Source organism: Loxodonta africana, chromosome 12, assembly GCF_030014295.1.
Source record: "Loxodonta africana isolate mLoxAfr1 chromosome 12, mLoxAfr1.hap2, whole genome shotgun sequence".
In the NCBI taxonomy this organism is placed as follows: Eukaryota; Metazoa; Chordata; class Mammalia; order Proboscidea; family Elephantidae; genus Loxodonta; species Loxodonta africana.
The window spans coordinates 84391971-84409568 of record NC_087353.1 but is presented as its reverse complement, the minus strand read 5'-3'; the positions used below and the strand labels follow the sequence as shown (position 1 = coordinate 84409568).

Genomic DNA, 17598 nt, shown 5'->3' with positions numbered 1-17598 from the left:
TTTCAGTTCTTTTAGCTATAAACCTAAAAAGTGGAATTGCTGAGTTATAGGGTAATTCCAGAAACCCTGGTGGCATAGAAGTTGAGAGCTACAGCTGCTAACCAAAAGGTTGGCAGTTCGAATCCACCGGGCACTCCTTGGAAACCCTATGGGGCAGTTCTACTCTGTCCTATAGGGTCGCTGTAGGGTCATTGTGAGTCAGAATCGACTCAGCAGCAACGGGTTTGCCTTCCTTTGTTTTGGTAGGGTAATTCTATGTTTAACTTTTTTGTTGAACTGTCAAACTGTTTTCCACAGTGCCTGCACCATTTTCCATTTTCACCTGCAACGCAAGAGTGTTCTAATTTCTCCGCATCTTTAACATTTACTCTTTTCCCTTTTTATTTTTTTGTGGTTGTTGTTGTTGTTTTAATGATAGCAATTCTAGTAGGTGTGAAGTGGTCTCTCATTGTGGTTTTGGTTCACATTTCCCTAATGACTAATGATGTTTAAGCCTTTTTTTTGCATGTGCTTATTGGCCGTTCGTACATCTTCTTTGAAGAACTGTGTGTTCAGGGTCTTTGCTCATTTTTTTTTTTTTAATAATTTTTATTGAGCTTTAAGTGAACGTTTACAGATCAGGTCAGTCTGTCACATATAAGCTTATATACATCTTACTCCATGCTCCCACTTACTCTCCCCCGAATGAGTCAGCCCTTCCAGTCTCTCCTTTCATGACAATTTTGCCAGTTTCTAACCCTCTCTACCCTCCTATCTCCCCTCCAGACAGGAGATGCCAACACAGTCTCAAGTGTCCACCTGATACAAGTAGCTCACTCTTCATCAGCTTCTCTCTCCTACCCATTGTCCAGTCCCTTCCATGTCTGATGAGTTGTTTTTGGGAATGGTTCCTGTCCTGGGCCAACAGAAGGTTTGGGGACCATGACCACCGGGATTCTTCTAGTCTCAGTCAGACCATTAAGTCTGGTCTTTTTATGAGAATTTGGGGTCTGCATCCCACTGATCTCCTGCTCCCTCAGGGGTTCTCTGTTGTGCTCCCTGTCAGGGCAGTCATTGGTTGTAGCCAGGCACCATCTAGTTCTTCTGGTCTCAGGATGATGTAAGTCTCTAGTTCATGTGGCCCTTTCTGTCTCTTGGGCTCTTAGTTATCGTGTGACCTTGGTGTTCTTCATTCTCCTTTGCTCCAGGTGGGTTGAGATCAATTGATGCATTTTAGATGGCCGCTTGTTAGCATTTAAGACCCCAGACGCCACCTTTCAAAGTGGGATGCAGAATGTTTTCATAATAGAATTATTTTGCCAGTTGACTTAGAAGTCCCCTTAAGCCCCCAAAACTCTGCCCTTGCTCCGCTGACCTTTGAAGCATTCAGTTTATCCCGGAAACTTCTTTGCTTTTGGTCCAGTCCAGTTGCTTTGCTCATTTTTTAATTGGATTGTTTGTCTTTTTGTTGTTGAGTTATAGGAGTTCTTTACATGCTAGCAGCTTCCTTGTCACTGCATGGAGCCTGAGACCCAAGCCACACAGTGAAAAGTGGAGCCAAAGAATAGAGAACTGGGTCCTGAGTCAGCTGTGCCTGAAGCTACATCTGCCTTGACACTTTTCAGCCAAGGTAGCTGAGAAATTATTCCTCTCTTTAAGCCAGTTTGGGTTGTATTTCTGTCCCTTGAATTAAAAGAGGCATAACTGATACAAATTTTATATTCAGCATGTAAAACACAAATAGTTTAACACTCATCTGTTTAAGAATCTGGGAATAGTTTTCCACTGCCTTGGGAGGAAAGTCCAAATTCTCACCCGGCACCCAAGATTTTCCAGAGTCTAGCTCCACTTTCTCTCTCTGGCCTTAGATTAAGGCATTCTGGACTGCAGGTTAACTGAACATTTTAACTGTCCTTGACCAAGTCTCCTTCTTCCTCATCTCTGTGCTTTTGCTTATGCTGTTTCCTCTACCTGGAATACCCTTTCTCTTTCCATGTCCAAATTCCTATCATTGTTTAGAGAATGACAGCTTCTCCCCCCAGCCCCTGTCACCTTCTCTGAGCTCCTTCAGCTTTCATCTTCTCCTGTCTACCAGCTCGTACCACTTCCTAGATCATAGCTGATTGATGCCCAGGCCCACTGCCTCTTCTGGACTTGAGCTCCTTGAAGTCAGGGACTGCATAGTGTCCATCTTTGAATCCTTCCAAATACCGGTTATATCACATTGCACAAAACTGGCCACCAGAAATACTTGTTAAACCAAGGAATCTATTCTCTACCCAGCAGCAAGAGTGATTTTTAAAAAATTTTTTATTGAAGAGTGATCTTTTGTAAATGCAAATTAAACTAGACTACATCCTTACTTACAACCCTCTGATGTTCTAGCCACACCAGTCTTTCTGTTACAGAAACTAGAGACAAAGCAAACTTGTTCCCACCTCAGGGCCTTTGCACTTGCTGTGGGTGGATTTCTCTTCATCCAGTTCTTCACTTAGCTGACTCCTTCCTATCATTCAGAACTTAGCTCAAAGTCACATTCTCATAAACACCTTCCCTGGCAAGTCTTAACTAACATAGCCTCCTTCTAGAAACTTTCTTTTACATTAAATGATTTCATTTTTCATTAATAATTATCAATGTTATGATAGTAAAATAATTATCCATTTTATTAGTAATTATAAATATTAGTAATTATCAATTATAACAATTATATAAAACTTGTAATGTGCCAGGCACTGTTCTAAGCGTCATTGTCTGTATATTAACTCATTTAATCATCACAACAACTTCATGAAAGAGGTGTTATTATCATCCCCATTTTACCAGTGAATAATGAAGCGCTTAGCTTAGATAAGAGCCTTGATGGGGATTCTGGTGCCCATGTTTTTTTGAGAGTACTCTCAATGAGTCAGAATTGACTCGAGGGCACTGGGGCTCAAGAGAAGGGAGTGAGGGAAGAGGAGGGGCCAGAGAAGGGGCTAAGCAAAGGAGTGGTCTCTGCCAGAGACTGGCTCCAGCCTGGCCCCACGGGGAGCTGATCTCATTTTCAGTCAAAGGGGGGTGAGCCTTTTCCTCTCCAATCCATCAGTAATTGCTGCCCTGGGGGATGTCACCTTCCAGGCAGGTTGGCTCCAGCCCTGCCGAGGGCAGTTCTCTGGAGAAGGGGGCACTGTGAGTCTTTAGTGTACATACAGTAAAGGGGTTCTGGGTAGGCACCACTAGCATCCACTTCAGGGAGTTTAAATGACCTGCCCGAGCCCCCCACCCAGTAAGTGGCAGGCAGAGCCAGGTTTTGCACCCAGAGCCTGTGCCTTTTTCCACTTTGTTATGGCTATGCCTATTTGAAGTGATCTCATTTACTTTTTAAAGCTTTTTTGTTTTCAGTCTCCCCAAGAGAGAAAGCTCATTTGTCTTATTCACAGCTACGTTTCAGCACCCTGGACAGTGCCTGGCACCTAGTAGGTGCTCAGTAAATACCTGTAGAGTGAATGAGTGAGTGTTGACTGGTTTGGTCTTGAACCTGGGAATCCAGCAGACTGTTACTGCTGTGGTTGGTTTGCTCAGTTTCCTGCGCCATTTGCCCAATCTTTATTTATGGCCCCACGAGGCTGTCCGCTGTTCATAGATTTCTTTGTTTTCAAATATTTCTTTTATAACTAAAATGGGAGTCTGGCAAACTCCCCCTAAATCACTGGACTTCCTTGGGCATGTGTCATGAATTCAGACCCCCACACTGTCCCTCCCTCCCTATTTCCTGGTGAGTTCTCAAAGCCAATATTGTGTGTGTGTCCACGCATATCCTTGGGGGCAGAGATGCCTCTTGCTCCGTTCCCACTGACAGGTACCTCATCACTTGGCTTGGGCTTTGCCTCAGCTCTGATCAATACCTGCTTGGAAGCAGCTTAGTTAGTCTGTATTTGAGAGGCATTTGCCCCTGTCTTGGTTGCAAGTAGATTCGCATGGAAGCCCATTTAGAATCACAGCCCTTCAATTATCACACAAATGATATGGTAACAGCAATCACAGGGCTCTGAGGTTGAACGAAAGGAGTGTCTCCTGCCACTTGTCTGGGGCCTTCCAGACACTTGTTATTTTTGCTTGGGTGTGAGTATAACCAGGGGCCCTCTCTAAAATATTTAGCAGCTGGTAGAATGCAGGACAGACCTATCACCCTGGTTGTATCTACCTTCCCCCATTTTCCTGTTATTTTTAATAACAATAGCTCTAGCATAGAGAATTCAACCCATGTGCCAAACTCATTGGCGCCAAGTGCTTTAACCTATCGCTTTCAAGTCAATTCCGACTCACAGCGACCTTATAAGACAGAGTAGAACTGCCCCATAGGGTTTCCTATGTTGTGATCTCTGTGGAAGCAGACTGCCACATGTTTCTCCCTTGGAGCATCTGGTCGGTTCAAAACACTGACCTTTTGGTTAGCAACTGAGTGCTTTAACCACTGTGCCATCAGGGCTCCTTATCATTTCCTTTAATCCTCCTAAACACAACTCTGTGGAGGTATTATCTCCACTTCACAGATGAGGAAACTGAGGCACAGAGAGAGAACTGTTTTTCCAGTCTTCATGATTATCACACTAGAGAACTGCAGAATATCCCACCCAATGGATGTACCAAGTTCACGTAACGGTTCTCCCACGGCCAGGCCATTCACGTTGTTTCCAGTGTTTTTCTGGAATAAATAAAGCATCCGTGACAGTCTCAATGCTGTTAAAAATCCCTTGAAGAATTCATTTTGGGCAACTATGTAATATTTCATATTGTCAACAAAAACGTGTGCACAAGGATGCTAATCGCATCATTACCTATAATAGCAAAAATTTAAAGTAATTAAGCCACACAGAAAAATGCTCCTGAGGTGATATGTAGTGAAAGCAACAGGGCACAAAACTGCATAATCAGCACATCCCTGGTTAGAGAAGGGGGCTCACAGGCATATGCAGAGAAAGAAGAAGGAAATAGCCCCCAAATATTACCAATGGTTATTGCTGCTGGGTGGTAGCCTTATTTTTTCATATTTCTATATTTTAAGAGGAAACCCTGGTGGCATAGTGGTTAAGTGCTATGGCTGCTAACCAAAAGGTCAGCAGTTAGGATCCACCAGATGCTCCTTGGAAACTCCTTGGGGCAGTTCTACTCTGTTCTATAGGGTTGCTATGAGTCAAAATTGACTTGATGGCAATGAGTTTTTTATTTTTTGGGCAGGGAGGGGATATTTTAAGAATTCTCCACAATTAACATGCATCACTTTCAAGTTAAAAAAATAATTTAACTTAGAAATTTAGAAATCATTAAAGTTAGCCTGTTAGTTTGGTTCATGTTTTTTTTAAGGGCCAGAGAGTAAATATTTTCAGCTTTGCGGGCCATGTGGTCTCCATCTCAGTGACTCAACTCTGCCGTTGTAGCATGAAAGCCGCCACAGACAATACATAAAAGACTGGATGTATCTGTGTTTCAATAAAGCTTTATTTACAAAAACAGGTGGCAGGCTGGATTTGGCCCACTGGTTGCTGGTTGTAGTTTGCCAGCCCCTGTTGTACTCTTGCAAATTATTATCTTCCCTTTTAAAAACTGATTATTAAATATTGAAGTAGATAAAAAAGAATACTTAAGAAAATAAATTCAAAGTATCAGGAATAAAAGCTCAGTGAACATCCTTGTGCCAATCACCATTGTAAAAAATATAACGTTCCGATTATGTTTTTAAGCCCCCAGGTCTGCCACCCCCAGCTCCCAGCCCCTCCTTTAAAGAGAACCATTTTCTTGATTTCTGTAACATTCCCTGTGTTTGGAGCCCTGGTGGCACAGTGGTTAGGAGCTAGGGCTGTTAACCAAAAGGTCAGCAGTTCGAATCTACCAGCCCCTCCTTGGAAACCCTGTGGGGCAGTTCTACTCTGTCCGATAGGGGTGCTATGAGTTGGAATTGACTTGACGGCAACCGGCTTATTCCGTGTCTGCGTGTGTGTGTGTTCATAGTATTGCCACAAATTTGTATCTCTAAATGCATTGCATAGTTCTGTTTTTGAACTTTAGCTAAATTGGATCATGGTATATGTGTTACTCTATAACTTGTTTACATTGTGTCCTTAAGATTCACCCATGTTGACGTGTGTAGCCATCAACCACTCCTTTTCACCGTTGCACTGTGAACACACCACAATGTATTCATCCATTTTACTGTTGATGGATGTGGCTTCCAGATGATTTGTTGTTGTTCCATTTCAAACTGTGCTGTTATGAACATTCTTGAACCTATATTATGGTGCAAGACTTTCTTTTATGTGTATAAATAGGACTGCAGTTGCTAAGTCATAAGGTCTAAACATCTTCAACTATACGAGGTAAAGCCAAATCGTTCTCCAAAGTGGCTTCCGCAATTTCTATTCCCCCCAACATGGGATAAGAGTTGCCACTGCTCTGCATTCCCACCAGCCGTTGCTAACTTCACACCCTCGTAATTTGTAATCTTAACATCATTACTGAATATATTAACTTACATTTTAAAGCATTGTGAGATCTGATGACAGGACAACTAGACCTTTAATCTTATTTCCAGTGGTCTTAACTTGGGTGGGTCTGACCCAAAGGCATGCTGGGGGCTTGGGCTCCTGGATGGGAGGGCAATGGGGGGGATGTCAGACCCTGGTAGGATTTGTGGAAACTGACCAAGCCCTAGCCTGACCCCCCAAAGCAGGTAGCCAGTGGTCTTATAGCTTGAATTTGAAGCTGACAAGCTAATCATTGGTTTATTCAACAAATATTTTTGAGTGCCTATGATCAACTAGGAGTAGCTGGGTGGTACAAACAGGTTAAGGGCTTGACTACTAGCCAAAAGGTTGATGGTTTGAACCCACCCAGAGGCACCTCAGAAGACAGGCCTGGCAATCTACTTCCAAAAGATCACAGCCTTGAAAACTCTATGGAGCAGTTCTACTCTGCACACATGAGGTCACCATGAGTCGGAATTGACTGAACAGCAACCAACAACAAAAACTATGAACCAGCGTGGTTCAAGGCACTAGGGTATAATACCACCCACTGCCTTTGAGTTGGCCCCAACTCATAGCGACCCTATGGGACAGAGTAGAAGTGTCTCATAGGGTTTCCAAGGAATGCCTGGTGGATTTGAACTGCCATCCTTTTCGTTAGCAGCTATAGCTCTTAACCTCTACGCCACCAGGGTATCCCAAAAAAGCCCAGTGCCGTCGAGCCACCAGGGTATAGTGGTGTGTAAAAGAGACAAAAATTCCTACCTCCACAGAGCTTACACTCTCAAAGAGAGAAACAAATATTAAAAGAAAGAAGTAAGTGGATTACATAGTGCTGTTAGATGAAGATAAATGTGAAGAAAGACACAACAGAGGAAGGAGAAAAGATTGCCAGGAAGTGAGAGGGTGTCTGTACTTTTAGACAGGGTATCTGGAGAAGGCCTCGTGAGCAGGTGATATTTAAACAAAGAGCTGAAATAGAGGGGGGAGCAAGCCCTGAGGATGTCTGGGGAAAGGATGTTCTAGGCAGCAGGAACAGCAAGTGCAAAGGCCCTGAGGCAAGAGAATGCCCAGTATGCCCAAAGAACATCCAAGCACTAGTATGCCTGGAGTAGAGAGTAAAAGGAAGAAGAAGAAGAGATGAGGTCAGAGAGGAAAGGAGGCCAGATTGTGCTGAGCTACAGAATTAGTGGGCTTGATTCTGGCTACCAAGAAGCTTGGAAGGAACCCACTTGTGTTGGTAGGTGTGATGGGGTCTGGCAGCTTCCAGGGAGGAAGTGGGCAGTATCTAAACAGATCATCAGGGTCCCAGGGACTCAGGGCAGAGAATTGGAGTGCTTGGAGAGACCAAGGCTCCCACTTGTAAAGCAGGTTGACAAGGTGTGTGTGTACTCGTGTACATTTTTGGGCATCTGTGATGGGAAGACTGAAGATTATTAAGCACGTGGCTCGTGGTCTGTGGCAACAAGACCAATGTAAGAACGCTCAGACTGGTGGGGCTCAGGAAGGGGTGGGGCTGAGCCTAGAGTTGGCTGAGGCCAGAGCAGAGCACCAGCCCTGGGCTGAAGCTGTGCTGGGATGGCCTCTCAACGCTTCAGATCCTGTCCTCTACAAAAGCCCTTCAGCCTCAGGGCCTAGAAAGCTCCATGGAACCAGATGGCATAGTTCAAGTCTCAGCTCTGCCATTTACTAGCTGTGTGACCTTGAGCAAGTCACTTATAGTGCCTCAGTTTCCTTGACCGTAAAATGAGGATAATCATATAGTACATACCTCATAGAGACTTTTGTGAAGATTAAATCAGTTGAAATAGGTTAGGTGATTAGAACCGTGCTGGTAAAAGCTCAATAACTATTAGCTAAGATTAATAGTAGTATTTGTCCTGAAAAGAACCATTCACTTCTGGATGTCACAATGTGTGTTCTTGTCCTAAAATGGACTAAACCAGGTATGGAGGGGTGTACATCACTAAATCGCTGTGTGGTCATAGGCAAGTTAACTTTGCTTCTCTGAACCTTAGTTTTCTTAGCTATAGAACGGAACTATTAATGTCCTCTTCATAGAGTCAATGTGATAGCTTACCAGAGCTGGGTTCAGTATGGGGTCAAGGTGGGTGTTTTCGTCAGTTCCTTTACCTTCTTCATCATTCCACTAGAATTGGCCTCTCTGGGCTGCCAATGGACAGGTAGTGGTGAACAAAATGTGGTCCCTGACTTCTAGGGCCCAGGGTCTCAGAAGGGAGGCAGGTGACTGTATGATGGTGAGATAACCGCCATAGTAAGATGACATCTTGTGAAGATCCTTCTATGGGTTATCTATGAGGGTGATACTTTAACGTCATCCCCATTTCCAGGTGAGGAAACTGAGGCTTAGAAAGGTTAAACAAAGTGCCCAAAGCTAGTCAGTTTGTGGAGCCAGGACTTGAACTGCACAGTGGTGCTTCAAGGACATAAAGAAGTGAGCTATGGAGCACTGAAGTGGGGAGAAGTTACTGAAGGCCTCTGTTGGAAGAGCCACTTGATCTGCACCTTGAAGGATGTAGGAGTTGGACAGGAGACCAAAGTGGGGACAGGGAGGGCATGGAGGCAGATGGAACAGCACTTGCAAAGGCCCAAGGACTTTGGCCAAAACGATGCTGCATAAAGATAACCACAGCCCCCAGAGGCACACACAGCCAGTGTGTATTGCTGAAGCAGCTGGGGCTGTTGGCTAGGTGGTTCTGCTGATCTCGGCTGGCGTGCTCACATTCTGGGCATAGGCTGACATTGGGCTGATTAAGGCTGGCCTCACCTAGGACGAGTAATGTGACGGGACCCTGGCCTGTGTGACCCTCATCCTCCAGCAGGCCACCCTATGGTAATAACAGAGGTGCAAGTGAGAGGGCAAAGTCAGTTGTGCAATGTGCTTATGTCTTATCCACTAACATCCCATTGGCCAAAGCAAGTCACATGGCCAAACCCAAAGTCAGAGTGGGAGGACACCGCAAGGGCACGGACGCAGGGAGGGGTGAAGAGTTGGGACCATGCTTGAGATCTACCACATGGGGAGCTTGGGGGTGTTGAAGGGCCAGGGTGTGGGGACGCTGCGGATGAGGCTGCAGAGGTCTTAGGGAACCAGTTCGTGGAGAAAGGACTGAAGTGGGCCAGTGGGAGGAGGGAAGTATTTTGGAAGCTGTTTTAGCGACGAGAAAGGACACAGGCCTGGACCAGGGCAATAGCATTGGGGATAGAAGAGATTGATTATGCCATGTTTGTCCTATAAAAATCAAGACAGTGAGGCTGAGGCACTTGGTCTGTTATGCAGATGTCACAGATGGCTCCAGGGATCTAATTGGCCTTGGCCTCTCCAACAAGGTTAATTGCTCCAATCATACAGTCTGAAGCTTCTGAGACTGACAGGACAGCTCCCCAATTAAGGACCTGGAGCTACTGAGCGTTCTGTCTTTTCTGGTCACTTGGCCAGGGCTGTGGAGGGCAGTGGAGGGGCAGAGAGACTAGGGAGCTTGCCTGGACCTCAGAGAGCTCCTAGTCCAAGAGGGAGACTAAACAATAAGCAGGCATTCTGGGAGCTGAGATGGCCATCCTTGAGGAGACAGTGAAGGCTGGAGGGCTGTTTTGGTTGGGAGGCACAGAAAACATATTTCAAACAGACTTGAGCCAGTGGAGGAATTTACTGGCTCAGTTAACAGTTCAGGGATAGAACTTGTCTAAGCATAGCTGGATCCAGGTTCTCGAACTATGTGCTCAGGAGCTGGCCTCTCTGTTACCCAGCTCAGCAGAGATGCCCCCACTAATTCCAGGTTAACATTCTCTCCAGTTCATCAACTTCTTTCTCAAATGCTTTAGTCTAGTCCCAAGACTGACTCTGATTGGGTTAGCTTAAGTCATGTGCCCATCCCTGAACCAATCATTGTGAACTCTGATTAGCTAGGCCTGGGTCCAGTGCCTAGCTCTGAAACTGGGAGGGAGTGTCTGCCCCACCCATACCACAAGGATAGCCCCTGAAGAAAAATTGGGTTTTATTACCAAAAGGGATGCTGGGCTGACATAAGTCACAATGTCCTCCACAGGGCACAGGAGAGAGAGTGGTGGCAGAATTGGAGAGTTAGTACCTACCAGAGTTGCAGGAGTCAAGATGGAGAGGGATGGGCCCTTAGGAATTGTTGAGTTTGACTGCCCATTTCACAGATGAAGAAACTGAGCCAGAGATGTGATAATTTCAAAACGGGAATGCTGCTAAGAAGACAGTTAAAGAACATGTCAGAATGGGGAGTGTCTGGGGAAGGGGAACGCTGAGTAGGCAGATAGGTTGGGACTGTTTGGGATTCTGAGGAGTGGATGTTTGAGCTGAGACCTGAATGGAGGAAAGGAGCCAGTCGTGTGAGGCTAAAGCAAAGAACATTCCAGAGGGAAGAGCTAGTTGCAGATGTCCTGAGGCTGAACCAAACTTGGTCATTTAGGGACCCAGGCTGATGGAGACATTCACATCCCCCAGAAGGGGGGTGAGACCTGGAAAGGTCACCGTCCAGGTTTTCTGTGCATTGTCCCCAAAGTGACGCACATTGTTTTTGCTCATAGCCCTATGACCAGGGCTACCTGCAAGGTGCTATGGCCCTTGCTATCTGCATGGAGCCTGGAAAATGTGGGGGATTGCCTGGCTGTTGGGTGAGAAGTAAATGCTTCCGCCATGTGAAATCCTCTTACCAACCACTATCTTCTACCACACACTTCCATTTGAAAAACCTTTGCTTAATAGGCCAGCTCAAAGTCGTATCTCATGGATGTTTCATTTGAATTTTACTACTACTTAGGTCCAATGTATTTTCCATATGGTTTTAACTAGCTTTGTATCTTCTTCTTTTGTGAATTACCTGGAAGCCTAACCTTTTGGTCCTCCTTAAAAAAAAAAACTTTTTTTTTCCCACCTGAAACATGAGACATTTGGAAGCTGTGATCTCAAAGGCCCCGTCCAGCTTACACACTCTCTGATTCTCTGATCTTTAAAAATACCAAAGGAAATGCCATTTATATTGGTAAAAGCTTTGTGGGTGCCTCCCAGATGAGAGAATAAACCCCCGGAGTTGGTGAGTCTAGATATTTTTAGGCTCTTCTGCCAGAATGATAAAACCGGCATCCTTTTGGCCGAGGGAGGGCTGGGGAGAGAGTGAAGATGCTGTCTGGTTTCAGGGTAATAAAATAGAAATTCTGACTACAAGAGAGACTCAGGCCGAATCATACTTCCCCCTGCCAAGATGAATGTGCTACTTTGATAGAAGAAGCCCATACTTTGCATGGGAACAGCCCTTCATGCACCCTTGCAGATAAGCCCCAAAGTATTTCTGCCCACAGACACCTTTTTCATTATTCTGTCTATGTCTTAAAGATGCTGCAGTCAACTCACATGGCATGTTCTCCTTTGTGTGGTTTTCATGTTACCTGTTACAGAGCCTGGCGCATAATCGGTGTTAAAGAAATTTCTGTTTTTAAGAGTCAGAAGTCCTGGGTTGGAGTCCAATGCTCTGCTAGAAGCCGTGTGTCCTTGCTCAATCCTCATTCCCTCTCTGGGGTGGATTGTTACCGTCTGAAAAATGAAGTGGAATGAATTTGATTGCTATGAGGTCTCCTCTCGGTACTGTGAGGGTTGTAAACTGGTGCACTACCCACCGCTCCTCAGATTAAATTGACTCACGTGGTTTTCCAAACATTTGAATTCATTGCCGTTACTTCAAAGTGGGGGAGATTTCACTAAAACATCAGGATTTCTGGCTTACTTGAAAGGTTGGAAGATCTAGCAACCCTGGGCGCACATTTCCACCAGTCAGTGGATGGGGAGCTGCGGCCTCTCCCCTTTCCCCTGGGTGGGAGCTCCTCAGGTCACCTCAGGCTCCACCACTTCCTGTTGTCTTCCTGACCCGGAAGCAGAATGTCAGCTCTCATTTATTATTGTGCTTGTGCCTTAAAGAGGAAAGTTAGAGACTTCTCGTACCCACGTTTCTAGCAAAGGAAAAGCATGTGCGAAGGCCCCGAGGTGGGAACAAGTTTTGAGCATTTGTGGAATGGTGGAGAAGTGGTGGCGACAGGTCATCTAGAGTCCTGGAAGGAGCTTGGATTTTATTTGTAGTTGAATTAATGAGTGTGTCACTGGATCCAGATGGCCAAACCCCCAGACCAGCTGCCCTCCCCTTCGCCCACCCTCTGCTCTGAAGCCTGAGCACACCTCCCCGCTTTGCCGGTCCCATCTTCGGTCATGGATTCCGCACCAGCAGCCTCCCCATCCACACCCTCCCCACCCCCGAAGTCAAATTCACCCTCTCTGAACCATCTGCCCCCCAAATGTCATCAGAAAGGTTGGAATTGCCAAAGCCCGTGGCCTTTTCTCATCTCTCAGTCCTCGTTCCCCTTGACCTTTTGCTGCCGCTCACACCAGTGGCTCCCTCCTCCCAGTAGCACTGTCTTCTCTTGGCCTCTTTGCTGCTGAAGGAGTGTGGTCCCTAGCCTCCTGTTCCTCTTGGCCTGTTTCATTTCTTCATCTATTTCAAGTATTTACTGAATGACTCCTGTGCCAGGGTCAGCCACTGTCCTGGGAGACAGTGCTGAATAAGACAGACAAAACCCCTGCCCACACAGAGCTCTCGTTGTAGAGGGAAGCAGGTCATACATAAGTAAGCAAATGAATCACACAGTTTCAGGTAATGATGAGGGCAGGGGAAAATAAAATAGGGTGAAGGACAGAAAATGACTGTGAGTGTCGGGGTGGCAGCTACTTTAAATGGAGTGGTCAGTGATATCCGAGCTGGGGAATGCTCGTCCCCTCCCTGGCTTCCTCTTTTGTACTTTCTAAGCGCCAAGGCCCTGAGGTGGCTTTGGCAGAATGTGACAGCTGGTGTGGCTGGAGTGTCATGAGTGAGGGGACATCAAAGTGGAGGCAGTGCAAAACTAAAACCATTCCCAAAGCCAACTCTTCAGACAAAGATTAGACTGGACTATAAGACAGAAAATGATACTGGTGAGGAGTGTGCTTCTTAGCTCAAGATGGCACGTGAGACTAAGTGGGCAGCTCCTGTCTGGAGGCGAGATGAGAAGGCAGAGGGGGACAGGAGCCGGTTGAATGGACACGGGGAATACAGGGTGGAGAGAGGGAGTGTGCTGTCACATTGTATGGAGAGCATCTAGGGTCACATAACAATGTGTGTATAAGTTTTTGTATGAGAAACTGCTTGAATTGTAAACTTTCACTTAAAGCACAATAAAAAAAAAAATTTTTTTTTTTAAGTGTGGGCAGTGGCCTGGCAGTCTGGTAGGGCCTCGAAAGCTAAGGTAGGGAATTTGTGTTAATTCCAAGTGTAGTGGGAGATTACCAGAAGGTCACAGCAGGGGAGAGACCGGATTGTATTTACATTTTTAAAAGAAACTCCCTTTTCAAAACAGGGCCCATACATCAGAAAGACCTGGGGCGCTTGTTCTAAATGCAGATTTCTGTCCCTTCTCACCCGGCAGCATTAGATCCCTGGGGAGGGGGGAGTCAGCCCAGGAATCTGCATTTTAACAAAACCTAAAAAACCAAACCCATTGCTGTTGAGTCCATTCTGACTCATAGCGACCGTATAGGACAGAGTAGAACTGCCCCATAGGGTTTCCAAGGAACAGCTGGTGGATTTGAACTGCCGACCTTTTGTTTGGTTAGCAGCTGAGCTCTTAATCACTGTGCCACCAGGGCTCAGAGAACCACTACTTAGATGGAGATTAACCTGGACACTCTTAAGAGGTCGGTGGAAAGAATTCTGAGGGGCAAAACATTACATCATTGCTCTTGTTCACCTCTAACTGGCATTTAGCATGTCCCTTCAAGATGCGTCGGGGGCCTCAGTGGGACCATCCGCACCCAAGACTGAGTCACCAATAGAAATCTCAGATTTTTCATGTCACATTACAGGGTTTGCAGGTATCTGTAAATATCATTTCCCTCCTCACTACTTCAAAGGTAGGGTAGTTATGAGAACTGCACTTTATCTTGTTATTTAATGCAGTGATAAAGAAGCATATATGTGCTTCCCTGAGCAGTCACTGCCTGGCTTACTCTTCTAGTTTTCGTTGTAGTGTATCCTGCCCACACTATGGGATGACTCCCTGGGCTGTAGCCCTCAGCCTCAGTGGCAGGAAACAATAGGGAGGGGTGGAGGCTGTGGCAAGCTGGGGGGCATGTGCCCCATCTACAGGGAGCAGCCACCCTCTTGCTCCCCCTCATTGCTATCATGTGGGAATGTGGCCTGGTCTGCCACATTTTCCAAAGAATGTGTATTTTCATGTGATTTCCCCATATTTGTGTTGGGATCTAATTTAAAGTTTTAAAAAAGACCATGGAGAGACAGAGAACAAAACAAACAAACAGAAAACAAAACAACAAATCAAAATCTTGTCTTCAGGTCAGTTTGCGGCTTCTCATCTACCTTATCTTATTTCATTTGCCTGCACAGAAACCCCATTTTAGAAATGGGAAAACGGAGGCCCAGGGAGTTGAAATGATTTGCCAAGATGGCAGAGAGAGAGAACAGACTTGAGGCCACAACTCAACCTTAGACTTCTCAGTCCTTCCCTCTACCCTCATCCTGCTTCTGCCCAGGCCCCTCTTTGGCTGCCCATGTGAGCCAGGTCTTCACTTCAAGGCCAGCCTCTGGATCCTGCAAGGAAAGAAAAGTCCTTGTAGCCTAATGCTGAAGGCCAGGGTCACCATGACATGTCTCAAATGCTCAGTGACTGTCCGTGGGTTCCAGCAGAGCTGCTTCTAACGGGAATGTCTGCTAGAGATGTTTCTGAATGGACAGGACCTCAATCCTGTGTAACTCTTGGGGCAATAAGGCATTGTCAGAATCCGTTCAATGACAAACTAGGTTGTCCTGTGTGGGCACAGAGGGGAGAGAGCTGTTTCTCTGGGCTCAGCTTGATGATGTAACATTACCAAGGACCATTCGGTATTAGGAACTAGACTGAGCAGCTGTGCAGCCATTGTCTCATCCCACTTGCCCAGAAAATGGTGAGGTAAGTGGTGCTCATTCCGTTGTATAACCAGAGAGACTGAGGCTCAGAGAGGTTGAGTAAGGGCCCAAGGCCAAATCCAGTCCTGCTTGACCCCAAGTTCAGGCTCTTTCCACCATGGCGAGGTATGTCTACATGGAAGTGGTGGAGACCCTTCTTGCTGAGGTCTGCCTGGTGACATAGCGGGGGCTGCAGCAGTCTGGAGAGTCTTCTTGGAGAAGGTAATTTTGAATGGAGAAAGAAGATGCACTAGTTTTCAACTGCTGCTATAACAAATTACCCCAAATTAGTGACATTTTTAGTATCTTACAGGCCTGGAGGTCAGCAGTCCAAAATGAGTCTTATGGGGCTGAAATCAAGTGTCAGCAGGACTGTGCTCCTGCTGGAGTCTCCAGGGGAGAATCCGTGTCTGGTGAGAATCCGTTTCCAGTGTCTTTTGCAGCTTCAAGAGGCTGCGTGCATTCCTTGGCTCGTGGCCTTTCCTACATTTTCAAAGTACATCTCTCCAACTTCTGCTTCCATCATCGCATCTCTTTTTCCTGACATTGACCCTCTTGCCCCTTCTTAACCCTGGTGGCTTAGTGGTTAAGAGCTACGGCTGTTAACCAAAAGGCCAACAGTTCAAATCCACTAGGTGTTCCTTGGAAACCCTATAGGGCAGTTCTACTCTGTCCTATAGGGTCATTATGAGTCAGAATCGACTTGACAGCAAGGGGTCCTCCTCTCATAAGGACCCATGTGATTTCACTGGACCTGCCAGGATAATCCAGGATAATCCTCCCATCTCAAGATCTTGACTTAGTTACCTCGGCAAAGTTCTTTTTGTCATGAAAGGTAATGTATTCACAGGCTCTGGACGTTAGGATGTGGACATCTTTGGGGGCCATTTTTAAGTCCAGCTTGGAAGGAAGCAGCCCTCCATGGGTGGGGCCATGCTTGGAGGCATGGGAGGGTATGAATGTTCAAGAAGCAGCAGCACTTCTTCTGGCTGGCTCTGAGGGGAGGAGTGAGCAGTGTTGCTTGGGACTCACTTGTCAAGGGCATTGAATGTCATACTGTTACCGGAGAACGGCCTCAGCTCTTGTCTTCGGTGTAGGAAAGAATTCAAACACGGAAGACAAATAGTGCCAAGCAAGCAGGTTTATTAGCTAGCAGAGGGTTAGTAGCAAAAGTACACTTGACTAGGGAGCGTCAAGCAGGCTACTCAGATATAGAGTTTGAGAGCCCCGATAGTAGTTTTCTTAGGGTTTTATACCCGTTTCTTATCTCTGCCTGTTAACGTTTAACAGCCAAGACCGGGACCCCCATAGAGATTATTTCCTTGGCTTAAGGTTTAATTACCAAATTAGGGACCTTATCAAGTTAGGGACTTTATCAAGTTCGGGACCCTATCAAGTTAGGGACCCCTATAGGGATCATTTCCTTGGCTTAAAGTTTCACTATGTAGGGACCATCTTACTGAGGAATGTCACCACCCCCTTCTCTTCCTCTTCCCAGTGTAAGCTCTCCCCCTCCCCCTTACAATACTAAGATATTTGAACATTATTTTGTAGACGACCGATTGCATATTTTGACGTGCATTTGAATCACTTGGGGCTCTGGTTAAAATGCAGACCTTGAGTCAATAGGTCTGGGCGGGGCCTGAGATTCTGCATTTCCCACAGGTTCCCAGGTAATCCTGATCCTGCTGGTTTGTGGACCCTGCTTCTTTAGGGTCTAGAAAAGTGGGAGAGCCATCTGACGTGGTTTTGTAGAAAGCAGCCACACTCAGGGCCTGTGTTTTGAAGGTAGCACCTCGATTGACCTTTGAGTACATCTCCCCTTCCGTTAGTGCACACTGCTACCCAACAGTCTTCGCACATCCTACCAGAGCAGCCACTGAGGATCGCCACTGTGACCTGAAGTCAACGTCTAGAAGGTTTTCTGACTCATTAAAAAGGATTCCCAGCATGTGACCTTGGGCAACTCACCCTTTCTTGGCCTTTGTGGGCAGGATGGGGGTAGACAAGATGGTTCCCAGGAAGAGCTCATGGATCTCCTACTCTTGGTTGATTAAATCAATCTGGGTATATTTTTAGAGCTGAAT

At 46.1% G+C, this 17598-nt stretch overlaps 1 protein-coding gene across 4 annotated transcripts in view; it reads left to right on the top strand.

The window, feature by feature from the left end:
- Positions 1-17598, top strand: part of GSG1L (GSG1 like) — a 275751-nt gene that overhangs the window by 141516 nt on the left and 116637 nt on the right. Inside the window, exon 1 of one of the 4 annotated variants that reach the window (XM_023558882.2) lies at positions 1473-1609. The exons of the other annotated variants lie outside the window; for them this stretch is intronic. The gene's annotated coding sequence lies outside the window, so the exon portion shown is untranslated. Of the gene's footprint in view, positions 1-1472; positions 1610-17598 lie in introns of those variants that run through there. 4 annotated transcript variants of the gene reach the window in all.